The sequence below is a fragment of the Struthio camelus genome, chromosome 9 (genome assembly GCF_040807025.1).
Source record: "Struthio camelus isolate bStrCam1 chromosome 9, bStrCam1.hap1, whole genome shotgun sequence".
Classification (NCBI taxonomy): domain Eukaryota; kingdom Metazoa; phylum Chordata; class Aves; order Struthioniformes; family Struthionidae; genus Struthio; species Struthio camelus.
The window spans coordinates 26,410,441-26,437,951 of NC_090950.1; the positions used below are offsets into that span (position 1 = coordinate 26,410,441).

The 27,511-nt window shown below is 40.4% G+C and overlaps 1 protein-coding gene across 6 annotated transcripts in view; it reads right to left on the reverse strand.

Moving 5' to 3' along the window:
• The window catches only part of NAALADL2 (N-acetylated alpha-linked acidic dipeptidase like 2), a 524,823-nt gene extending 503,251 nt beyond the window's left edge, over nt 1–21,572 (reverse strand). For 3 of the 6 annotated variants that reach the window (XM_068954257.1, XM_068954254.1, XM_068954264.1), the window contains exon 1: nt 21,450–21,558. The gene's annotated coding sequence lies outside the window, so the exon portion shown is untranslated. Of the gene's footprint in view, nt 1–21,449 lie in introns of all 6 variants that reach the window. The other 3 variants (XM_068954255.1, XM_068954253.1, XM_068954252.1) reach the window with 3 other exon arrangements.
• Nucleotides 21,573–27,511: the final 5,939 nt, after the last annotated feature.

A 27,511-nucleotide genomic window follows, 5' to 3' on the forward strand; every position in this document is an offset into this window, starting at 1 on the left:
TGCCAGACTTTCAGACAGAACCACTGCGCTCCTCTCTACGCAGCAGCATTTCAGCAGCTGAAAAACAACTTCCCACAGACAAGACTTCTGGACCATCAAACCACTGTGAAACCACAAAATCTCCCTAGAACCACTGTGTAGACTCAGCATAACAGGATATTTCATACTCTTCACTGAAAAGGGCCACAGAACCACATTAAAACAAGAGCACAGAAGATTACAACTTACATAGCCCATCAGACCACAGACCTAGAACAGTAGTTTCCCCAAAATAATGATACATCCCAACTGATGAAAGAAGGTTTATTTCAAACCTGGTGACAGTACACCAATGCTTAGCAAATTTGGTAGCAAGTTTTTCCTATGTAACATTAAGACTAACTGCTGTCACAATTTTTTTTTTTTTTTTTTTTTTAAAACTTCTATTCCTTCAAAGTCCTTGGGTTGTCTCACATGACTCCACTTATTGTGCACTTACTGTGCATTAGTCTGCAATAGGTTGACATTCTTTAAGAAACTTCTACACTGCACAATATAATCTGCTTTCTTTATAATACTGTTAGGTAAAAAAAAAAAAAGTCACACAAACATTAGCAAGATGAAGCAAGACGCTTTCCCTGAAGAGACTCTGCCAAGTTTTCCCTTCTACTCTCAACCCCCTTTGTCACCTTAACTCTACTGTGAGTTTTCATGTTACACCGACTTTATCGTTAACAAAAAGGAGAGCACAGGCTTTCCACTTCAGTAAAATGGAAATGATTCCTGTGCTCAGCCTTAAGCAAATAAGCAGGGAACATGATTTACTTTTTATTTGAAAAGATTGATAACCTTGAGTTTTAAACTGTACCTGGCATTTTCCTGATCTTGACTTGCCATAAGAAACAAGAGAGTCTTCATCCGCAAATTACTAAAAATAATCAGCCGCAAGATGTGACCTTGGATAAAGCAACGTTAAATTGGCCAGGAAATTTTTCTGAGGCATCACTATTATTAACTTGCAATTTTTTCATTTCAATCTGCCACTGATGCTTGGCAGGTTATAATTTTTCATTTTCTCACTTGGCTGATGCTCACTCAAGTAGAGATTATGGAGACAGTGGTGGAGAATTTTTACAAAGGGATTTTCCCCCTTTCTTTCCATCATATCAGGATACAAATACAAGTCATCTTTATGAGCTGGGCTATCTTCTAGGTATAATAAGAGTACTGCTTAAAAGGGGGGAAAAAAGATGCCTTCAGTACTCCAGTGGTATGAACTGTTCTTACATTATTTAGAACTCACAAGCTTTTCAATATGTTAATAGGCATTTGTACAATTACTACCCGTGTAGTACACAAGTGAATTTCTACTTTCCAGTAGCCTGTCACACACCAAGACAGGACTTTTGGGTCAAAACAGCAGAGCCTCTTGCTTGCAGCAAAATACTAAGCCCCGAAGTCTATCCAAGAACTTTATCTCCCACTAACACGAACGCCTCCCCTATCATAGTAATGAAGGCTTCATGAACTCCAAGTAAATGAAGTCTTCAATTAAGTTATTTTGCTGATTTTGTGCCTTTCAGAAGTCCAGAACAGGACCTGAAGCTTATGGTTTCTATGGTGTTTCCTCTCTATAAATATTCTTCAATCTAGTTAGCTGAAAGGAATCTGAACCGTATTCCTAACATCAAATTGTTTTAGGCCCCCATTCACTACCCTCTCTCCAAAAAACGAACTGTGCCCTATACTGCACTATTTCATTTTTCATTGGAAATCCCCACTAGCATAATGTGGAGTAACTGCACTCGTATTTTACATTTTAAGAATTGGTCCTTTTTGTTGCTTATTCTTAAAGGGGCTTTTTTGTTGTTGTTTTCCTCTGTTTTAAATCTGTTGAGCATTTTCTGCTAAAGCACAATATTCCCTAGTCATGAAGTATGTTTAGCTCCATATATATCTTCCCTAACTCAATACCCCGTACTCTCATTGGTCTTTTTCTGCCAATTTAACACAAAAGCTGTAACAAACAGCTCCTCCCAGTGATTCAGCCTGCAACAACACTTCCTACCTTAAGCATTTTGTTCACAAGGAAAACACACCCAGAACATGAATATCTAACTGAACGCAGATAGACCTAAAAATGAGATTTCATTTATGCTGGTCAGCCTCTGGTGATAAACCAAAGCATCCATCTGCTAGAGAATCCATTTTTGCAACAACATCATTGTCTAAATCAGACCAGATGTTTATCATTGACTAAAAGTCAGTCCCCCAAACAATCCAGACGCAGGAATTGTTCATGACACACTGAATACCTGCAGAGCTTTCCTAATAATAAAAAAAAGGTAAATCATTCTGGTTAGAGCTCAAGCTAGAGGTTTCATTGTGAAGTTCTTTCATTCAAGTATTGTTAAGAGCTTCCATTCAAGAACCACATTAAGATCTGGGACGCAAGAATCATTAGTGACAGCGGACTGCATTGCCGTTGATCAGAAACTAAGGCTCACAGGAAGTCGGTCGGATACACTACAACATTGTCCATACCGGATTAGCATTCAGTTACAGCACAAAGGATATTAACATTGCTTGACAAAGCACACCGTTGTCTCCACAATTATCCATTTTCAGCCTTTATATTCAAACCATGAATATTTGGTACAAACAGGCGTAGTCCTACTGCTATTCAAATCAACACAAGTTTTGCCACTAGCCTGAGTAGGCAAAGAAATATGGTCAAATTTATTTATATTGCCTTTGCTTGTCTGTTTTAATTGTATTTTCAAGTACTCACAACCATAGCAAATGTCTTGCCATGTATTTCATTCCTGATGCATTGATTGCCATTGATAAAACTCTGTCATTCCCTTAACAAGGCTACAATTTTGGTTGTTAATTAGTGACACAAAGGTTTTTTAAATCATGTGACTGTACAAAGTTGTAATAAATTAGATCTAATTCACTGCATTTTACTGAAATTTCTCCAATAGCTTTACAGAGACAATATAATATCATTCATTTTACCGACAAGGAAGTGAAAGCACAGAAAATAAAAGCAGCCTTAAGCAGTGGCACATCTGAATACTGACCCAGTCTGCCAAATCCTACTCAGTTCCCTCTGTACTGGATCACAGGACTCCTAGTTTAAATTAGCACTACACAAAACCACCATCATCACCAAATATATTAAAAACCTGAAGAAAGCAAATAAAGGCAAGCTGGCAACAATCTTCCAAGGATAGCATGTTTTTAAATGAGATTTGACATATAACAACTACATCCGGTGATCTAAGGGGGGGAAAAAAAAATCTTGGGTAAATTCTGCAGATAACAATTCATAAATAATGACAAAAATTGATCAGTTCTGCATAGCATTCTGGATTATAGATGATTAGAATAATCTGAGTTTAATACAAAGCCAAAAGTCAAATATTTAGGCGTGGAGATTATAGGCCATACAAATCAGGACATGGTTGTGCCCTGGAAAGTATTATCTGCTCACTCTTCTAGATTTGGCTGCAATTGATTTTCAGTCAACTGAGAATGAACTCCAAGCACCACATGAAGACTTAAAAAGACTGATCTTTGGTTCTTTCAATAAGCAGAGGAGGAATACTGACAGGTACATGGCCTCCAAGTAAGACTGCAGAAATACATAACAAATAGCCTTCTTAGTGAGACAAAACAACCAATTCTGAATGCATTCAGAAAAGGTTTTTCTAAAAATAACTTTTTAATGCACCAGGAAAATCCGCCTTCTGGGTGAAATTAAATCTGCTCTTCTCCTTTTTCCCCCCTTAGTATCTTTCCTCATGCACCATGTTTAAACAGCAGAGGGTATCCTAGCAGAGGTATAATAAGAGTCAGTGGCTTGCAGCAGCTGAAACTAGTTAAACTATATCCAGAAATAATGTGTCCATTATTTATTTTACCGCAGTAAACCATCAGTCAGTTCACCTGGAAATATGATGGATGTCCCAGCATTTGGAAGTCCTTCAACCAACAAGAAGAGTCTTTAAAGACTCATATTGAATGCTTTGCACCTCTGGTATGCTAAACAACATTTCCCTCTCTTGGGGGCCAGTGAGCTCTACAGACCTCTGTTCACACACAGCAACAGGAAAGGGCAAAAAGAGACAGCAAGCTGAGAAAATCAGAGCTGTAATGAAAACAATTTTTGTTATTGTTGTCACCTTCATAATGCTACTAGTTTTCCTGTTTCCTGGCTCACAATCCCTGGAAAATTGTTTTTAACATCTCCCAGTCCCATTAAAGACATCCAGCAGTGCCATCGCATCAGCACACAGAGAACACAGGGAGCGCCACACGCCTCGCATCCTCAGGAAGGCTCCTGGCTTGCTCCAGCAGGGAAGGCACACAGCAGCAACATCTGCTTTTTTTATGCAGTAATGACAACCATATAGAGATTATAGTAATAACATATAACTTCCACTTGGATAAAACATTAGCTTTACCCTTGGCATTCTAATTTTGATCCTACAGAAATATGCTTTTCAATTACCTAGGAACTAGGTAGGAGAAAATATGTTCCAGTGACATACATGAAAACATAACTATATTAGGGTTTTTTAAATACTTTGATTTATAATTCAAATTAGACAAATCATTCTGTAAGCTGATTAGCATTAATTTACACCTCTGTTGGTGACCATTTGTTCTAGTCCAAGTGTATCACACGATTTAAGGGGAGGAAGAAGCAAATAATTTTTGTCAAGTCTACATTAGTTAAAACATTCAAAGGCTTTAGAGAGAAAACAGTCAAAAGCTCTGCAGAGGTTTTTTGCCACTAAATTCTCTTCAAATTATCAAATTTGCAGCATGTCAGACCCTAAGTCCACTACAGTCTAACAACAGAGACCTTTGGATGAAAACAGGCATGCATCACTAATCTACGGAGCAGCAGTTCTCTGGCTATCCACATAAGTAAGGTCCTTGCTTGTCAAAAGGAAACTGAATTTGATAGTACTACTATGAGCTGAATTTTAGGGGGAAAAAAAAATTTTTGAATCCTTACGGGCCTGCCTAAAGCTACTGTACTCACATACAGATCAGCAAAATCAAACTGAAATAAACTGTTCATGACTCTTTGTTACCTATGCATAAAAATTTCCACAAACTCTCACTGGGAATCCAATTCAGAAAGCCACTTCCGAAGGAAAGAACTGAATAAAAATACATTCCAGTTTCCTTGGCTGGAACACGTTTTTATCGAATCTCACCTTTGCTTTGTACTATGGCAAAGCATTTCAACAATTTAGACTTTTCTTATGCATCCACTATTCCAGCCCAACCTTTATGGTTTTCTGCTCTGTTTAACAATAACTCAAAGCCTCCATTCTCTCCTCCTCAGCATACCTCTTACTACTAACTAAAAGGATTTCTTTTATGCTCGGTGATGTAAGATGACGCAAATTTTGTATCCTTGCATTATTAGGGTAGGTTCACTTCATGCCTCTAAGTACCACCCCTTACGCCAGGGAAATGCTAATCTGCATATAAACACTACGTGGAAGAGACCCTGCACACAGGAGGACTTGGGGCGCTGCATCAGCTCTTGGCGTTCCACCCAGGAAAGCTCAACTGGGTGGCTAAAGCGTTCAGAGCACTACATGGGCATCCTGACCACCCATATTTTGCCTTAGCCATTTAGGAAGCATTTATAATAATCTGAGTTTGCTACCTTCTTCCAGGCAATGATCGCAGATCCTTCTTCAGGAAACAAATACTCATCTCCTCACTAAGAACTTAAGTCTGTGAGATTTAAGCAAGTGTTCTCCATGAAGTCCACATCCTTTACTTTGTTGAGTTAGTAGAAGGAAGTGCATAATCTCAAATATGAATGCTTTGCTGAGCGAGAGCCCTGGCTGCTTAAGCACTGCATGGTCAAGCTGTAAATCCAGATTCCTGGGTTTCACTGCCTCCAGAATGGCTTGAGCAAAGCAGCTGTTGCAAAAGCCTAGCACCTCAGACAACAGTTTATTTTGAATTTGGTACATACTACAGGTAAATTCTCTTATTTTGCCTAATGTATTAACAGTCCTAGCAACTTGGGCATAAAACAAGGCCAGAAGTCTAAAGAGAGGTGAGTGATAGTGGGAAAGGAACAAATCTTGTCTAGATTTTCACATGCAGATAATGGAAAGACACTAGTTTGATAATGAAAATGCTTTAAAAGATGCCAAATTAAGGCATATAGTTTAAATAGCCTACTACTAATACAAATAAGTTTTCTGAAATATTAAAGTTTAATTATTAAAGGAAGATCAATTTTTAAAAAGAACAAACTCTCAAACATAGTTAACAACTTCACTACATCTGATTGCAAAAGCCTTTAAGTTTCAGACTGTGCACATTTATTTTGGCTGAGTCTGATCTGCTGTTCAGTACATGTGACACAGCCAAGGGAGCATGTGAAAAACACGGAGTACTACAAAAAATGCTAACACCCTTCAAAAACGTAGGCTGGAAAAGCCCCAAACACTCTCATCTTACGGTATCATAGATAAATATTAACTCTCTCTTTCCTTAGCAGTATCATAGATAAATACTAACTCTCTCTTTCCTTAGTACTCTTGCTCTTAATGTGAGGCCCTGATAAACTGGGCTCAGGGTTGATTCTGCAGTACTTCCGGCCAATTTAATTTTCATTGCTTCCTTATAATTTATAACCTGCTGCAGTAACTACCAATACACAATGCAGATCTCTGAAGACCCTGATTATTATACTGCAGCACTGAAGATTAAACAGAGAAACAGATCCCACACCCACATCCACTACTGCACACTATGGTACAGTTAGTGCCTGTAGGACTATTAGAAATAAATAGTCTTTAAAAAGCCCTGGTTTAAATAAGATTATCAGATAAGACAGAGTCAATATTGACATTTCTTCTTGTAAATTAAGTAACTACTAGCTGCATACTGAGTGTGGCTAAGTTGGGTTATTTAGCTAATAGAGACAAGACAACTTCCATGTCTAGATTTCCATCCGAGAATCATTCAAACGCTACCTGTTTCCAGATCACTGGTTTCCTTTTGTCTGCAAATTATCTACCCAAGTTTACATTCCAAACATATCAGGACAGGGCTCAGTCTATATTTTAAAGCCGAGTTTGTGAAGCACATCTCATACCAGAATAAGCAATTTCCTCTATATAGTGTCAGAGACAACTGTTTTTTTTCCACTTTCCTTTCTAAACCAGTATAATTTGGTGCCAGTCCACCCTTTAAAGAGGTTCATTCAAATAGCAGGTTGGAAGACTTTACATTGCCCAAGATAACTCGACAGAGGTTTTTAGACTCTAAACTCCAGAGCAAAAAATATACAGTAAACGGATTAATATTCCACGTGGAGAACTATTTAATAAACTTTGAAGTTTTCCTATAACTGTCAGTTAATTTATTCTAGAACTAACAGTGTAAACGTAATCCTTCTAATACAGAAGAAAACTCATATATCCATTAATGTGACCTTAAGATCTAAGTATCTTTACAGTTTCCATTTGAGTCACATTTATTTCAATTCTGAAAAACTGAATTACATTCTTTTACGTTGACACTTTTATGCCTTCTCTGGACATCAGTGATTTTCACTTTTGAACTGGTACTGAAAATAAGTACTAAAGGTCAAGACAATTTTCCCCTCTCATTTTTGGTAACGCTTCTTTTCTCATCCTTCTATGAAGTGTCATTAATAAGCTCCTTTCAAACAAAGGAAGGATGAGAAGCATCTCTGTTAAACATAGCAAGAATTGGGGTTCAGAACTGAATCACACAAACTACCCACTAGAAAAGAAAAAGGAATAAATTACTTAGGCTTAGCCGCCTAGAACATATTATACAACTAGAAGGACATTTTATTTCATAAACAGTAATAAGTCTCATATAGACCAGCAAATAGTACTCAAATCTTGCACATTAGTGTTATTCTTCAGAACTATACCTAATCTTGAGAGGGATGGAACAGGAGACAGAACTTTCAAATCTCTCATTGATACTTGAATGACAGACCAAACATATGTGAATTACACAGCGTCGAGAGTATGCTTTTTTCTGACTAAAAATAATTCAGCCATAATTTGGACATTAATACTTTTTCCTCATAGAATCACAGAACAGTTGGAGGTTGGAAGGGACCTCTGGAGATCATCTAGTCCCAACCTCCCTGCTCAAGCAGGGCCCTCTAGAGCATATTGCCCAGGATCACATCCAGACGGGTTTTGAATATCTCCTGCGAAGGAGACTCCACTACCTCTCTGGGCAACCTGTTCCAATGCTCTGTCACCCTCACAGTAAAAAACATTTTCCTCATGTTCAGATGGAACTTCCTGTGGTTCAGTTTATGCCAATTGCCTCTTGTCCTGTTCTGTTGCTGGGCACCACGGAGAAGAGGCTGGCCTCATCCTCTTGACACTCCCCCTTCAGATACTTGTACACATTGATGAGATCCCCTCTCAGTCTTCTCTTCTCCAGGCTGAACAGGCCCAGCTCTCGCAGTCTTTCCCCATAGGGGAGATGCTCCAGCCTCCTCACCATCTTTGTAGCCCTCCACTGGACTCTCTCCAGTAGTGCCATGTCTCTCTTGTCCTGGGGAGCCCAGAACTGGACACAGTACTCCAGGTGAGGCCTCACCAGGGCTGAGGAGAGGGGCAGGATCACCTCCCTCCACCTGCTGGCAACACTCTTCCTCCACTCTTCAAGAGACCATTGGCCTTCTTGGCCACAAGGGCACACTGCTGGCTCATGCTTAACTTGTTGTCCACCAGGTTCTTGTCTGCAGAGCCACTTTCCAGCAGGTCAACTCCCAGACTGTACTGGTACACGGGATTATTCCTGCCTAGGTGCAGGACCTTGCACTTGCCTTTGTTGAACTTCATGAGGTTCCTCTCCGCCCACCTCTCCAGCCTGTCCAGGTCCCTCTGAATGGCAGCACAGTCTTCTGGTGTGTTAGCCTCTCCTCCCAGTTTAGTATCATCAGCAAACTTGCTGAGGGTGCACTCTGTCCCTTCATCCAGGTCATCAATGAATACATGGAACAAGACTGGACCCAGGACTGACCCCTGGGGAACACCACTAGCTACAGGCCTCCAACTTGACTCTGCGCCATTCACCACAACCCTCGGAGCTCGGCCATCCAGCCAGTTCTCAAGCCACCTCACTGTCCACTCATCTAGCCCACGCTTCCTGAGCTTACCTAGGAGGATGTGACGGGAGACATTGTCAGCAGCCTTGCTGAAGTCCAGGGAGACAACATCCACTGCTCTCCCTTCATCTATCCAGCCAGTTGTCCCATCATGGAAGGCTATCAGATTGGTCAAGCATGATTTCTCTTTGGGGAATCCATGCTTATTTCTCCTGATCACCTTCTTGTCCTCCACATGCTTAGTGATGACCTCCAGGAGGAGCTGTTCCATCATCTTTCCAGGGATGGAGGTGAGGCTGACTGGCCTCTAGTTCCCTGGGTCTTCCTTCTTGCCCTTTTTGAAGACTGGCGTGACATTGGCTTTCTTCCAGTCCTCAGGCACCTCTCCTGTTCTCCAGGACCTTTCAAAGGTGATGGAGAGTGGCCTAGCAATAACATCCACCAGCTCCCTCAGCATTTGTGGGTACATCCCATTGAGGCCCACGGATGTCAAGTTTGGACAAAAGATCTCTAACCCGATCCCCCTCGACCAAGGGAGAGTCTTCCTTTCTCCAGACTTTCGGTCTTATCTCCAGGGTCTGGAATTCCTGAGGACTGGCCTTAGCAGTAAAGACTGAAGCAAAGAAGGCATTTAGTAACTCTGCCTTCTCTGTATCCTTCGTTACCAGGGTACCCACTCCATTCAGCAGCGGGCCCACATTTTCCCCAGTCTTCCTTTGCTATTAATGTATTTGAAGAAGCCCTTCTTGTCCTTGACATCCCTCACCAGATTTAATTCCAAATGCGCCTTGGCCTTTCTCGTCACATCCCTGCACTCTGACAACGTCCCTATATTCCTTCCAAGTGGCCTGTCCCCTTTTCCACATTCTGTACACTTCCTTCTTCTGCTGGAGTTTTGCCAGGAGTTCCTTGCTCATCCATGCAGGTCCCCTGCCCGCTTTGCTCGACTTCTTACTCAGAGGGATGCACTGATCTTGAGCCTGGAGGAGGTGATACTTGAATATTAACCAGCTTTCCTGGACCCCCCTTCCTTCAAGGGTCTTTCCCCATGAGATTCCCCCAAGCAGGTCCCTGAAGAGGCCAAAGTTAGCTCTCCTGAAGTCCAGCGTTGTGATCCCACTCATTGCCCTGCTCCCTCCTCATAGGATCCCGAACTCCACCATCTCATGGTCACTGCAGCCAAGGCTGCCCCCAACCTTCACGTCTCCAGCCAGACCGTCTTTGTTTGTTAGTACAAGGTCTAGCAGCACACCTCTCCTTGTTGGCGTCTCCATTAGCTGTGTCAAGAAGTTATCGTCAATGCTCTGCAGGAACCTCCCTGACCGTTTGTGCCTAGCTGTGCTTTCTTCCCAACAGATTTCAGGGTGGTTGAAGTCTCCCATGAGAACCAGGGCCTGTGATCATGAGGCTACTTCCAGCTACCTACAGAAGGCCTCACTGACTACTTCCTGATCAGGTGGCCTGTAGTAAACCTCCACCACCGCATCACCCAGGTTAGCCTCCTTTTGTACATCAGGACACAAGTATCTTACAAAAAGGAAGACTGGGTAATAGTTCCCTCACATCTCACCCTTCCAAATACACACTCCGTAGATCTGTTCCTCCTCTCATATACCAATACAGAGATACAACTCTATTGAGCCCTGATCTATTAGATCAATAACTAGAAAATAAAACACAATTCAATCTTAGCAGTTCACAAACAGCATATGAGAGGGACATTAAGAACCATTTCAAAAGAGAGATTAGCTTAAACAGTTCAGTTGCCCATAATTTGAAACTACAATTCAATGATTCAGAATTCTTAAGAAAAACAAGTTTCCTTTAATGCATTTCATATTTGTCTTAAGATATTTACAAAAATTCTACTTAATTCCTGTCCTAAGCCTTTTGCGGGCCTATTTTCAAATTCCAAAGCCACAAAATTATCTGATCAAGATAACACATACATGAATGAATTGTCAGCTTGCATACTTAGCATATAACATATATATAATTTATACATTATATATAGAGAGAGAGAGCGCGCATGCGCGAGAGCGAATTTCATTCCCAAAACCAAGATAAAGATGTTACATTGCATATCACTTCCCAAAGAAACAGAGCTACCATGATATTTTTGTGTGCGTTATGGCCATGCATACCTTTCCCAGAAAATTAAAACAGTAGCAAGTCATCTGTAAAAGGGAACAAGGAACAAAAAATAAAAATATATATTTATGCCACACAAGCACCCTATGCCTGAAATCACATCACGGGGAAAACCTTTTGCTCCTGGGAGTTTCTGGTTCTCAAGCGCTTGAATTTTTCAACCTTCATACAAACAAAACAATTTTGGTTTAGAATATATTCTATTTTTTCTTGTACAGCAGATCATATTTGCTCTAGAAGAATGAAGTGGTCTTTAGAACTGGTTTAAAACCAAAACCTCATATACCATACATGTGCAAATTTGCTAGATCTAAACTGTCATACTTTCAAAGCTAATGGTCTACTCAATTTCCAAATTTAGACTTCTAAAGTGCTGGCATATGATTAGAAAGCCCAAAGTGTCTATGTGTCTTTTTTTTTTTGGTTACATGGAGCATTAATAGTGCAGAAGAGTCAGCTAAAACACATAGGAAATGCATACCTTTTCACACCCACATTTATTTAAAACAGTTGTTAGAAACCACGAAGAAAGTGAAACTTTTTATGACAGATAATGAAAGTGAAAAGCATATCTGAAAAGATTCATTTTGAAAACGTTACAAGTAGGTGGATGAAGCAAGTAAAATAGAAGTTTAGAAGTTGCAACTCAGTAATCAAGAGAAGCTCTATAACATTGCAGAAAGCCTGGAAACTGAGCAGAACTGCAGAGATGAAAAATAATTTTTTCCTAGAAGCATCATCTTCTCCATAACCTCTATAAGAACTCTTTGCTCACTACATTTTTCTTTAATTTGCAGAAAGGAAAAGTCAAATCACAAGCTAGTAATACTTGCCCATATACTATGTACCCTTCAAAGTGTGCTCATCAAGCATTGCCTTATATATGTGAATATACAGGAAATTCAAGAATTCAATAAGATTTAAAAATATCTTTGCATTTGTTCTCTCTGCATCCTGGGACAAAATTGGAAACTTCCACGTACTTGTCTGTGTCTGAGGAAGCAGACTGAATAACCAGTAGTTCTGCATGTTAAATACATGTTCAAATCATCAGCTCTGGGCCAGCATTTTGGACTGAAAACGAGACCAGGCTTCTTCAAATATTTCAACATCTGTCCCGCTTATTCAAGTAGTCTTACAGATAATTTTGCGTAGGGTTTATTCTCATTTGATATCATATATTTGATACCAGTATGTTAGCAACATCACATAACTATCCATCCCTTTTTAATCTGAACTTTGTATTTTTTCCTAGATGGACTGTCTAAATGGCTGTTGTAACTCCATTCGGTGCTGAACGCTTTCTATCATCCAATGTACAGCACAATAGAAGAGGGCATTCTGTATCACAACAGTCTCCTTTAATTAAAAGGAGCAGCTTGGTCTATTATGTCAATTATTTTCCATAGCCATTCTCAGAGACCTCTAAATGATTAAGTCCACTAATATTTGAACAGGCTCCCATAACTCGGTCTCAGATACAATCTAACATATTGGTCCGAGGCAGAGCATGTTTTGCTTTTATATATGGATGTAGGTGATCCCAGAGGTACCAGGTTCCTCCTCAGAGTTAATTCCTTCATAACATAGTTGCTCTGCAATGGTTCCCACAGCAGTAGTTAGTACCAGCAGAAAGATGACAATATTCTATAAAAGTCCCTATCACAATTCTTTGCTTATTGTAGATGCTGAGTATATACCTACAGCATTTCAATATTCTTTCCTCCCCTCTGGTTAATTGCTCTTGCAAATATTCATGCAAGAGAGTTTCTGGGGCAGAATTCATATGTATTTGTCCCATCTGAAGCAAATCATTGGAAAGGAAGCAAGTTCTTAAACATGCCCCAGTATTGTCATTAAAAAGACACCACACACAAGCAAACAAAAAATTCAAAATAGGAAATACCACTGACAGCCAATTAACTAATTTAGGCAGCAATACAATGTAAATCACTGCCCTTAGTCTCACCCAGCACGATGTTTTGTAATTCACAGATGTAAGTGTGTTAGCGTACACTTATAAAAAAGGCATATTTAATAATTTAACACTTCAACACAGCCTGCGGTTCCCATCAATGAATTCCTCAAAGACTTCACTGCCAGTGGGGTTCACACTTCACATTAAAAGACAATTAGGAAGATATTTTTCACCCAATAACTATTTTTTCAGGGTTTTGTATCAAGTTTAATGCCCACAAAGAGTGTTAAATTGATGGTACAGAACTGATTGTGAGAGTAGACAGAAAGTATCCAAGGGGGTTGAAGGAGCTGGCCAACATCACCAAGAGACTGCTCTTTATTGGCTTTGTAAAGCTGTGATGATTGAAGAAGGTTCCCACAGACTAGAAAAGTGTAACGTGCATACTTAAGAAGGCTAGAAGAAAGATTTAGGGAATTTTAGACCATTCAGCCTCTACTTGGTCCCATCTTGCCAAAGCACAACACACAAATTTTAAGCAACCAACTCTTTCCCTAATCTTCCTCGCACGGACATCAATCTGCATTATACAAAACCACATACATACCATAAAATAAAACTAGAAAGGATCAATACAACTCTATCCATTTGCCAATTTTTAAAAAATATACTGCTATCAAGTATTACATTACCTAGCATACTCTGGAAGAGCTAAAAACACTAATTTCACTTAGGCAATCTGGAAGAAAGCAGTAGCTTCAACAAAATGTATAACTTACTGGAAGGCCCACATACAAACACCATCTGCTCTTTTGCAAGAGGTATAACATTTGAAACAACATTCTTTTCCTCTTCCTCTTATAACATGCCATCTCATTTTTGGTAGAAGAGAATAATTTTATTTATATAAAGAGCCTGCAAAATGAAGTTCCATAAAAACAGCAACATATGGCCAAACAATTCTGAATAGCACTTAGCATATTCATCCGTAAAATAAGATCTATAATGGGCAGATAAATATACCCAAATCTACTTGGAAACTGCCAATATGCACATGGTTTTCTTCAAATAAAAGTTTTTGAAGAATTTCTCACCCATGGCTCTGCATAGATATTTCATATCAAGGTTTTGCCAAAGTAAATCCTTTCAAAACACAAACCTGGCCTATACCAGCCAATATCACACATCTTAATACATTGCCTATTCTAAGACTACTGTTAACGAGTGTATTCCTTCCTTCCATAAAACTCGCAAACATTCAATCAGCCACTACATAAGCAAAGCTTGAAACAAATTTAGGAAATTGCTAATAAGGATGTAAATATAAAGCAGTAAAGGTAAAGCCCTCGTGGAACTTCCCAACACATTAAATAAAATATCTAAATATAAACCTAATTTAAGATGAGAAACTATCATTAAATGATCACAAAAATCGAACTAAATGATCAAAAATATGAACACATCTACTTTCTGCTGTTATTAACCAGAAAGAGATCAAAAAAGATAAAAAAAATCTTGAACATACATTCATGTCAGGTTTCCTGCAATGACAGTATTCTGAACCCCTTTTTCTCAATAGTAACTCCACTGGTTTCTAAGTCATTAAATAATTTTCACCCCACGTTTTTTTCCAATAAGTCACTTCAAGTTTGCTGACTGACAAAAACAAACAAAAAAACCCATGCTTTTCTAAATATCATCTTTTACATTGATCAGTACTTAAAAAAAATACCGAGTTTTCTCTTCAGCATGCATCATAAGACTCTCTGGATACTTGTACATTACCACTTGTGAAATAAGCAGCAGTCTTGTCCAGTCTCACAAAACTCCTTCCAATCTCAGTCCTTTCTTACTCGAATGTGTTGCAATATTATAATCAACAGGTCTTTGTTGCGTGCATGATTTAGATCACCAAATCATACTCTCTTCTAATCAATCCTCTGATCATTGCTTCAATATCTTCTTTGAACAAAATAATTGGTTTCAAATAATGATGTGGGTTAGTCTGAGTCCTTTTCGTTTATCCTAACAATCCTCTTACTCTATTTAAGGCTGATTCCCGAGATGTTCTCCATGTAAACTCTTCAGCTCCTCTTTGAGGAGGGTCATACCTTACTTGACTGACACTTCAACCTGATTTCTGCTCTTCCTGTCAAACTTACATGTCAAAAGGAGGTTTCACAATTCAGATTTGAGACTCTCTCACTTCTCCCTCTGCTGCCTACTGCTCCACTAAGTTGAAGATCTGAAAGCGTAGCTTGCTAAAAGCACGTAAAACAGAGCATGCCAAAAGCCTCAGAACGTTCCTGCTGGCTCTTCACCACAGGAGATAATGCATTATAAACACAGATTTTCCCCGAAATCACTGCAGGATCTACAAATCCCTCCTTGCAAACACTGTAATGATTCCCCCCAATACTAGTTTCTTCTCTTAACCACTGTTGTACTCAGCATTTTTCCAGAACAGTCTGAGTCGCTGTTGTATGAAAGTTAACCCATGAAAACAAGCTTTGTTTTTGCTTTGTTGTTTCTCTACCTTTTTTCTAGCTTCCCCCTTGGCCTTCTGGACTTCAAGCATCTCTAACTCCAGAGTACTTTCATGAAATTTTATATGGTATCTCAGCAACAGGCATATTAATCTAGTATTTGTGGATAATGGCCAAGACCTACTAACACAGAAACTGAGTGGGATGACACCTTTCCATTGTTCAAGAACCCTGCAGCCAGCATGACTTAATGGTGTTCAATCTTCAGCGCAGAACTTCTAAAACAAATCCAAGCTTCCACGTACTTTAGTTACTTTTAAGCTCTTGAGTTGGCTATCAGCTCTGATCTAGTTTCAGCAGCACCTTGTGATAATAAAGGACCATATTTCAGGAATTTCTTTGAACACAGATTCATAAATTAAGATAGACTACTATCATCATCTAGACCAACTTCTGTGAGACAAAGTCACAGGCTCCCAATTAATTTCTGTTTAAGTAAACCTTAAAGGAAAAATAACATACTTAAAATTTTCCACTGATGAACGTAGCCTGCAATAAGTTATCCTCATTGATGAGGATATGTTTCTATCGTAAATGTGTCTGGCTCAAGATTTTAGCCACTGGATCTTGTTATACCATCATTTTCTGTTTCACCATAGAATTTCTGTTCACAATGAACATGCTTAAATATTGCGATCAGGTCTTTCCTTGCCTTTCTTTTTGATAAAGTTTAAGACATTGAGCTCTTGGAATTTCTTCCTCAGGAGCTATTTACAGTCTGCATTCATCCTTACAGTTCTCAAATTCTCTCTGACTTTTCAGAGTCCTCCTTGAAGGACAAACACCTAAACTTGATACAGCACTCTTGTAGTGGTCTCACCAATATCAAATAAAAAGATGCTGCAAATTTTCTACTCGGTCATGCAGAGCTGAGATCTTGTTCAACTCTTTTCTTCAAGATTTCCCATAAACTAATGCCTATTTAACCACAAAACAGTTAACTGAGTAGCTCTGAAAAGCAACAATGAAAGGAGGAAAAAAAAGGAACAAGCCTAGAATCCGACCAATTCAACCTCACTGCTGATTCTTTCAGACTTCTCTTTTCCCATATGCATATGCTTGGGTGAAATTTCACTTTCATTTTCAAGCAGAAACCACAGAAAAACAGTATGATAGCTGAATCCTTTAGCTTGGTATAAGAGAGGAATGCTGAGTTTACCAGTTAATCTAAACTCTCTCTACTGATCTTTCAGTAAAATTCAGGGCAACAATCAATGTCAGTACAGTCAGAGTTTTGACCTTCAATACAACACAACTAATGAATTAATAAACGGCAGCATATTCTCACATTTATTCATCTCAGGCTCCAATAGGTATTCTGTTCTGCTTAGATACTCCTACAGAACTGCAAGCGCATATGCGCGAGAAAAAAGAACAAACACAGCTTATGAACCTTTGTTTGGTTACTTCCCGACTAAAGCGTCGTCTCTTGCAGTCTTAATCACGTTAAAAAAAAAAATTTTTTTTTAACTTCCTGGGTTTGGGTCTGTCCTCACCTCCCTGACTCATACACACACAAAGATACCTCTACAGGAAAATCCCATAACATGGAAGCATTCGGCTAGATTCTGGAAGAACAACAGATCCCATGGCTACTAGCCAGCTCATCGAAGATTAGTTCTCTCTCCCTGTACTTGGCCTGGGTCATAAAAGCTGGACTTGATTTCTCCTTTCAGGAACTATAGAGTTATTAGAGTATAAACCTTTCCTGCTTCCCTGCACAGCTATGTTAACCAAGCATACACAACTAACATAACCAGTAGATGTACATTTGGGGAGAAAGTGTTTTCATGCATGAGTTTCTAAGGATCTAAGAATAGGGTGCATCGCTTTCATCTATTCATAACTCAGTCAAATTTAAGAAAGAGAGGAAAAACCATTCAGAACACAGTTACTTCTCAATGAGGGCAATTTCCACATCAAATTTCAACTCACTTGTTTTGGCAGTGCGTTTAAGCAACATGAAAATATTGATTTAAAAACACCACATACCACCACATAGGAAAACGTTTCTTCTCCTCATTTCTATAAAATTTAAGAACACGGTGGGAGTATGCAGGTTTGGGGGATTCCCCCCTCCTTTGTTCCCCCCTTAAATGGTATAACTAAGTTAATATGTTTTTTTTTTTTTTTTTAAGCTGGCATGCTCCAGAAATCTAAGCTTTAGAATCTAAAAACAGCAGAGACCTGTGTTAAAAAAAACCCCAGAAGTCTGGAACAAAAAGAAGTGCTAACTTGACTGCTCTAGACATCTTCCTCAACCTTTTGCAAGAGTAATATAAATGAACAGAGGCAGAAGAGAGACCATGCCTGGAAGAGTTCGGTTCAAAGACGTTTAGCTTGCAGAAAAGCAAAAAAGAAAAAGCAAAAAGTTTCAGAACTTTGTAATACAGGAGGTCCAAACAAAAATATCTCTAAAACTTCAGTTATAGAAGGCTCTACTGTTTCCATCGTAATAATTTGATAATGATGTACTGCATCACAAAAGGGAACACAACAAACAGACCCTTTCCCAAACATTATTCCATGTGACTGAAGTATAACCAGATAATTGCCAAAGACTTCATTCCCTGCACTCACATTCTGATTCCATCCTCTTTAAAGCAATATTTCACTTCAGCACTACACTATACAAAACAGATAATCAATGATCAACATGGTAATTGACCTAATGATGAACAGAGCAGGCTTGTTGCAGAAAGTCATGGCCAATATAGCAGTCTTGTGAACCACCCTGTGCATGCACTCCATGGAAGTGCTAGGGATTTTATAGATACAGAACTTGGCACATTTCCTTACATCAGCATGGACAAGTTCTCTATACCAATTCCTGCTATTGGCAGTCCATACACAGACCCAGCAACTGCTGGATTGCCAACTACCTTTAGAGAAGGTATAAAGAGTTGGCCCCCCTTTTTAAAAGGGCCATATAACAAAAGGATCTGGCATATAGTAAAGTAATAAATGAATGATTTGCATTATCTTCCTAACAATACACTAATGTACGCCGAGATACATCAGGCAAAGAATCAAACACCACCACCACCCACACACCCTAGAAAGCTACTTCTTCCAATAGGTCAAACAAACAACTAAAGTCAAACCCCAATGAAAACAAGAATGGCACTAATGCATTCCCACATGGTAAAGGAAAAAAAAAAGTACCCCCAAAGAAGAAAAATAAACATTCAGCTAGTCTGTTCTGTATCCCATTGCTAGAGATACCTCATATATTTCATAATTTGATTAACTACACCTATCTTCAGAAAATCACTATGATCCACTTTTTACAAAACAGTAAACTAGCAGAGAGTCACTCGCCTAGGAGAGGGACTTACAGGGTTCCTGGTTCCAAGTTTTATCACTTATCCAAAGTGATATACCTATCAATGACTTCCTCTCATTACAGTGCATACTCCTATATAAACAGATTTCACATAAACAAACATATATACAATGTATATATTTGTACATATCTATGTATACATGTATGCACCTAAATACCAAATCAAACAACATAGCAGAAAAAATGGCATATGAATTGATTCTATACTAAACAAATATATCCTACCACAAGGGCATTACTTGATCAACAAAAGACTGTTCAGAGCAGGAGCTCCAGAGCCAATGAAAAAGCTGGGTACCTAGAGATGTCTATCTGACAGATCAACCAGAAGGAAGATCTGCAGCACACATACCCTGGAGGGTTACATGCATCACTTAAGGGAGGGAGGGGGAGAGCACTTTAAAATAGTCTTTTTGTCTAGTTTTTATTCATGCCCAGCAGTTATCTGCAAAGGGCAGGGGGAGGGAGAAGGTATGTACCACAGTAACTGACAAGCTAAAACTTCAGCTATGAAGATTAACTGAGTGGGAAGTCATATGATATAGCTACTGAAAGCTGTTCCTGCAGCAAATCTGCTGCTTGTGACGCTCATATGAACCAGCTTAAAGTATTCTGGCATTTTTACCACTTAACTGTTTTTCCTGTTTTAGATAAATACCCTGGGCCACACTCTTCAAAAACAAACCAAAAAAGCCTCCCAACAGCACAAACAGCAATATTGCTTCATCATCAGTGTATATGGCCCAATAATACTGCCCCAGCTAACACTATTTTCTACATCCAGCAATAGAAAATATTCCATAATATTTGTAGTTTAAGGGTGAGAGAAAAAAAATAAGCTTTTTAGATATAAATTTAAAATAAGGAAGCCTGATGAAACCTGGAGAAAAGTGTTTTTCTGCAAGATTGATTTCTTTTCTCGATATACTGTTTTGTGTATAGCTACTCAGCTTTTAGTTGAAAAACTGCAGCTACAAAATAAACTCCAGAAGGTGTGCTACAAGAGATCATTCTGTGGCTTGTTTAACGTGATCAACTTCAACTGTACAGTAATCTACCATACAGTTAGAAATGCTACGAATTTGATCCAGGACCAAAATTCAGAAGACTCTTCAGTCTTCACTTTGCCAATATTGGAAATGAAAGCTGAATTATGGATTCATTCGCAATCACGACAGCTCTTCAGGTTAAGATTCTATATTTTATGTATATATATAAATCATTTCATATATGGATTCTGGCACTGTTGCAGTTTATCATCTAATGTTTTCCGTCTGGTAGCCACTGAACAAATAAATTTGCCTGTAAATGCAAGAAATCTGCCCCAAGTAACAAATAAACTAATAGGATATCGGCTGTTCATACCAGGACAAAAATCTAAATTCCTTACTTCTTCCCTGAATATTTCTGTCTAGATGACTCAGCAACAGCATTGCAAAATCTGGCTTAAGTCAGCAGGATGCCTTCATCACTGCGCACAAGGGTCCCTTCCAATAGCCTTCAGAGAGCGCGTCTTAATTACAACTTTGAGGCTACTTCAGTTAAGGGAGACGCTGCCTGTAGAGAATCCTGCGGAAGTGGACGCGCTCCACCGGGACGGGGAAACGAAGACACTGAGAATTACGCGGCAGGACTGCAGACAAGCCTACAGTCGTCCTATACCGAAAGCAATGAAATTACGTGTTTGTGCTTCAGATAACCTGAGCGTATGCAAAACGAAGGATGAGAATGGTTTTGGGGGGGGGGGGGGGAAGGATTTTTTTTTATGAAATTCATTATCTGGATGGTTTCCAGTAAGTTTCTTGAGATGTGGCACATCACTGCGGTTTTCCTACTTAACATCCTTTCAACAGCCAAGGTATAACCTGCTCCCTAGAGCGGGCCAAAACCGCGCCGCCTCCGGTTTTTCCAAGAACACCTAACTCGACGCGGAGCAAACGAGGAGCAGCACAACCTCAGCGCGGCAACCGCCTCGGCGGGGGAGGCGGCCGGTCACGTCCACGCGGGAGCATCTGCCGCGCAGAGGGCGCCCAGGCGGCGCCTCCCTCCGCGCCCCCGCCGCTCCTCCAGGAGGCGCCAGCTTCGCCGCGCACCCCCGTCGGACGCGGCTCTGCGGGAGGCAGCCGCGCACCCCGCGAGGCTGCCCCCGCCCCGCTCCTTTAACTAACGGCGGTGTGATTTGGGGGGGGGGGGGGGAGGCACCACGGGCCGCGCCCGACCCTGAGGAAGTTCCCGCCGCCGGGCAGAGGCGCTCGCTGTCCCTCCCTCCCTCCCTCCCCAGGAGGCGGCGCGGCTGGGGGGGGGGCCCCGCCGCCTCCCTCCTGCTCGCCGCCACCGCCGCGCCGTTACCTGCCGGCCCAGGCTGCCCCGGCGCCGTACGGCTGCCCCGCGCTCGCCCAGGGAGGTTTTCAGCAGCCGTAAAGCGGAGAGCGCGCTTCGCCCCAGCCCAGCCGAGCCGCGCCGGAGGCCGCCGGGCCGGGCGGGGGGGGGGGGGGGGGGAGCCGGCGGGCCGCGGCCGCGCAGGGCCCCCCCGAGGGAGCGGCCGGGCCGCGCCACGTGCCGCGGAGGAGCCCCCCCCCCCCCCCGCGACGGCCCCCGCGGAGGAAGGACCCCGGCCCGCGGCAGCCGGGGAAGCTTTTCACGAGGTGCAACAGCAGCGGGGGCAGGTTACAGCCGGCCACCGCCGATGGTCCGTGTTCAAACGGCCGAGCCTGCACCTGGGGCAAAGGATCCCCCCCCCCCCCCCGTCACCTCACAGTCTAGATGTATAACATCTCACAAGTACCATGGTCTTAGAGACTCTTAAAAGCAGCTTTGGTGATAACTTGGGACATGCAGGTTCTTTGTACCCCACAGATCATCCCATACTCGGCATCTACAGACCAGCCCTCCCAAGGGGGATGGAAATAGGCAGGTACAGCAAAAGCTGGCCAGGACCCACAGGTTTTTCCCTAAAGTTTCACACAAATGAGTAGTCCAAACATTGTGAAGTGGGGTAAGCAATTCTTAAACTTGGCAGGTATGAGTATCAACAGGATCAGACAACAAGAAGGGCCAGTTGCTCCCTACAGTTTTATACTAGTCTGAACTGCAGTAATTAAGAGGTGTCAGGAAAGCAGCATAATGTCCATAGAGGATCTTCGGTCTTGAATGCAGTCCTACTACCGTTCTGTCTCCCTATAAAAAGGGGTTTCCTCAAGGCAGGTTAATGCCTTAGGTCTGCTTGGAAGCATTTTACTATTCATTCTGTCCTGACTCTACGGTTTGTCCGATAATCTGGGATACTACCATGTGAGCTGCAGAGCTCAGCTGTCTTCAGCAAAGGCTGGAGAAACAACAGCCTGTTAAAATTTCACCATCTAAAGTCAGGGTTAGGTTGGGTACACTAGGAGAACTAGTGGTAGAAGTGTTCATTTAAAAAAAAAAAAAAAAGCTTCAAGAAGTATTTTCCCAAAGGGCATTTATGACCTCTTCCCCAGGGGAAAAAAACACCAACAATTGAGGCTTTTCCCTACCAGATAGGAAAACAACTACTATTAAAAAAAAGGAGACAAAAAAAAGATAACATCTTAAACCAACAGCTGCTGCAGTAATGGCTGAAAGAAGTCTTTTTTTTTTAAAAAAAAGTTTTCCATGTGGATGGCCTGTGTATTAGCAGAAAGAAAAGTGAATTTCAGGTGTCTATAACAGAAGTAGCTTCTGCTTATAAATTATTAATGGCAAAGTCTGGTTGGACTGCTACAGCTCAGAAAGCTATTTCAAGAAAGCACAGAGCAACTCAATCACTGAGAAGCAGGCGAGCTAATCTACAATTTTCATTAATAAAAAGCAGTTTTTCCAACATTAAGCAGAAGTAAAACAACCGCAACTTGAGGCATAGATTTTTTCCCCAAAGGAGCAGAAATCTATCAAGCATTTTAGGTAGACAAATAAATTTGCTCAGAGAATTAGCCTTCAGTTCTTGTTCACAGCTTTTTCTTCTCCTGCAACAACTTATTCCAGCTCTGCTCCTTCCTACGTTTTTTCCTTTCTCTTGACCACCTATAGCTTAGGACCAGGCTGTCTATACTGGTTTTGTTAGGCAGTATAAGTACAGCCTTGAATTTGTTACGCCAGGTAGCTTAAACTAATCACAGCCACTCTGCCCAAAACTTGACTCAAGTTCAAAACATTTTCTCCACCATCAGTGCCTGGTATCCCTGCTTGCTAAACCAGTTGACTGGCTTTAAATATAGACCAATTCTAGGTAGCGTGGATAGTCGAGGAGTTGGGCAGGAGCATGGGCTAACACAGCAATGAGACATTTTCCCTTAGCATCGGTTCAGTATGCCGGCCATTAGCCCACGCTGCCTTCATAATACGCAAGAGTCCAAACACATCAGTAGTCAGAAAGCTTGTGTTTTGGAGTCTTGTGCCTCAGCTGCATCTTAATCAAATATTTCTGGACACACCTCTTAGTTACCCTGAGCAATAGGTTTCCATGCATAGCAGGTCTCTCAAACCTAGATTTTTTTTTATACTTTTAGTAAAAGTATCACACTTGCTTTGCTGCTCTGATCTTTGTCTTGCTGCCAATTCTGATAGTTTCTCCCCTCCACCAACGTTCTGGTGTGGGATCGGCCTGATTACAGCCAGTGGGAGAAGCAAGTGTTCACTGTCCACAGTATGAAGTATAGCCAAAGGCAGAGATTTGAGTCAGCTGGCAAGGAAATGAAAATTTTTTATTAGTGAATCAGGACCTACACACTCCAGAAATGAGTCACAAAAAGCAAGTGATGCCCCAGCATCCAGAAAACCAGAAATAGATCTATACTGGGAAGAGGAGAACTCCAGGCAATTACATTTTGCAAAAAAACTTAACATGACCTGACAAAAAAGAGCCTACAAGACAATCAAATGTAAACTTAAACCTTCTATAAAGCCCTTCTGAAAGGAAATAAATGCGTTAAAAATAGCGTGCAAGGAGAACACGGGAGTATGTATCTTATCTCAAAAGTGTTGTTTTAGTAATTTGAAAGTGTTCTTGGTAATACAGAAGAGTTGTTCACTGTTAAACCTAGAGATTTTGTTGATTTTTACATGTCCTGAAAAACCACTAGACCTAAATACCAATACTGTCTTTTTCCATCCAGAGGCCTTAGGTGGGCTGCTGGAGGATACAATGACTACCGTAGCCAAAGAGCACAGGGCTTGGAGTCTACATGAGAAAAAAGGCAAAATGGTCATAGGATATCAACCAGGCATTCTAGGAAAACCAATGCAAAAACCTACTTGAACATTTCTAGTTCTCTGCTAAAGCTGATGTGGAACTCCTCTTTCTATATTGGTGCTAATATGCTACTCTAAAATAACTTGGCAATAGTATTTGCTGTTCTGCTTCACTTTCTATCACACCAGCTGTCACTACTATTAACCCTGCCCAAGTTTATTGATGGGATATAAACTTTTTCTGACTAAAAACCATGGCAAATTACCATGGTTACACTCTTACACTACCAAACATTTCTACTCCACAAAAAAGGCCAGGTTGAAAGGAGTCATTTATTTGATATTTTTAACTACAGAATATAAGTTGTGGTTCCTATGAATAAACTTGCTTTTATTCTGTAGGGTAACGTTTGGTTTGCTTGGGGGTAGGTTTTGGTTTTAAACCAGCCTGGTAAGTGATTAATCTTCAGAAGTTACACAAAGCAAAAGTGCCATCTTGTGGCCATATTATTACTTGATGGTTAAGACACTGCATTTTAGGGTCATACTGAACAGAGTTACTAGTATAAAAATATCATTGATTTAACAGTTCAGCTTATGAAGACTAGGAAAAGCCTGCGCACTGGACTGATACTGTGAAGATCAGCATCTTAAGCACTTCCTTGAGAAAACAGACCCTTGCACTTGGTAGATCTGTGTATTCCACTGCAGGACAAGCACATTCAAGCTGTAATTTTAAAGGCACGAAGGGGGCCTACTATCCTTCCCCTTATTGCCCAGTCCTGCAGTTTTTAATCAAACAAGCCACAGAAACCAACAGGAGTTCTAGGCATGCTTGGAATGTCAAATCTTGCTTCCTCACATAGGCTAAAAGCATTTTTAAACAACAGAAAACCCACCTGAGAAAACAAGAAACAAAACAATTAAAAGCATCTTCCAAGTGCAATTTGAAGGTCTAAAATTCCTTTTTTTATGAGCGGTCTCTGCTTTTTATACCAAGGAATTGGAATTAAAGGAATTATTAAAGGAATTATTTTACCAAACTAATCCTTGATTCAGCAAGAAAATTAATGAACAAGCAGTTAGGACAGCTGCCAAGAATGGTCATTTTAGACCTAGCATCCTCAGAAATGACCTTTTAAATAATGAACTTGGAAAAAACATACTACAGCCTAAGAAAAATGAATGTTATCTACCTATAGGGTCTACCAATAGGAGTAGCTTCTAAAGACTTAAGACATTAAATAAATGCGCTGTATAACACGCTAGAGCTGTTTGTCATGTATCAAGCATCCAAAGTCTCCAGCATGTCTGCCTCAGTGAATCCCTAGTGTGTAACTCCTGTTTTGCAGGGTGTATTTCTGCCCACTGCAGAGAGAAGTACTTGGATCCACTAGAGCCAGTAGGACTGTGGAGCTGTACAGCATTGCTTCCACAGCAATGAAAAGGATCAACAGAAGTGCTGCAACATATTTAGACATTCTATTAATTATTAATTATAACTTAAGCAGTTTAAAGACCTCCTAAAAAGAAAAGGCATCTACACAGACACACATACTTTACAGAATTAGAAGAATCTCTAATTCATGTTGAAACATCTATTCAAGCAAGTGTCATCCTCCTCCATTCTCCTTTCAGATTATAAGAATATGAAAGAACAAGATGCTTCACTGAAGAATTACTCCTGTGCCCGTACTGGCCCCAGGACCGTCTTTAAAGGAACCATTTCCTAATAAACCATCTCCGTAGTATCACTGTTACTTAAACTTTTTTGATTATACAAGTGCTCATTTTAGAATTACTGAGAAATGCAGGAAGCACCATTTATCATTAAGTCTTTCAAACTATTACGGATGCTTTCATGCATTACCAGAAGCAAGTTGTTCTGTCACTGATTCGGTAAGATCAGAATTTAGGGTTCTTAACACGTCATTTTAATATATGAAGCCAGTTCAGGGTGTACACTTCAAGATGTTCACACAGCCCAACTCATTAAAGAGATTTAAACAAGTGCATATAATCACCATCTCTAACGAGCAGGTCTCCACAACACACAAAGCTGTTTCACAAGAGTCAGTTTTCATGATAAAACTTATAAACAGCACTTCATGGAGGAGAAAACCTGCTTCCTACTTTACGTAAAGAATAATCACTTCAGTACTGGGTTTTAGAAGATATTTGCGAATTGAAACAGAAAGTGAGACTGCAGAACCTGAGCCTTAATCCTCCAGTTTAATTCCCTTTAATCTTACTTACAGAATAACCTGTTTTTTAACCACTCAGTTTTTCAGAGTAACAGTTTCAGATCCTCATGTGCCTTTTTAGCATGAGACAGAAACATTTCTGTTCTCCAGAAAGCAGCAAGACTCTCCCCACCTCACGTTCAACACCATTCAACTTCTAGTCCAGGAGGGCTGACACAATAAAACTAAAACAGAAATGGAAGATACATCGCTGAAGTGGTCATTTGGCCTCCTGCAGAGCTCACACTTGCAGCAAATACTCAGAGCACAGGTAGGGTGGCTAACACACCATTAAGACTAAATAAAAAAACAATTTATATCAACCCCCATTGAGGTCTGAGGCTGGGATAGGCAATTTGTTCCAAATGGAAGAGGAACACTACAGACTTTAATGTTCCAGCCTTTTGGGGGTCTTTATTAAACTCATCATGGGGTTTCTTTACACAACCTCACCTCCAATTGTTTTTGGACAAAGAGATAAACACCAAAGGAGCTTGCGAGGGAAAAGATGAAGGAGACAGCCCTTAACTACATAATTGGTTTATTTCATCAGGAGTTACATTACGGTCAGTACTAACAACAACAAACCCCAAAGCAAAACAATAATTTTAAGAAACACTACATCATTTTATATTTGTGCTGGTTTAATTCTTTATTAGTCAAAACATTTTATTTAAAAGATAGCAGGCTGAGCAAAATAAGGGGGGACCTGAAAAATCCTGATGGCTTAGACATACTCCATTTGGTGTGATAAAAGACAAAGACCCGCATATCTTGCAACATATAATTTACTTCAAAGGACAGTAGCTTATAGCTTATGATTTTAATGATTGTCTGACAACTGATCATTTTGTCAAGTGCCAAATAAAATGCATTTAAACTAAGTATTATCCTCTAACCCTTCCCAGGGACAGTACTTCATTTAAGCTGTTCAGATAGAGGCAGTGTTAAGGGTTAGTG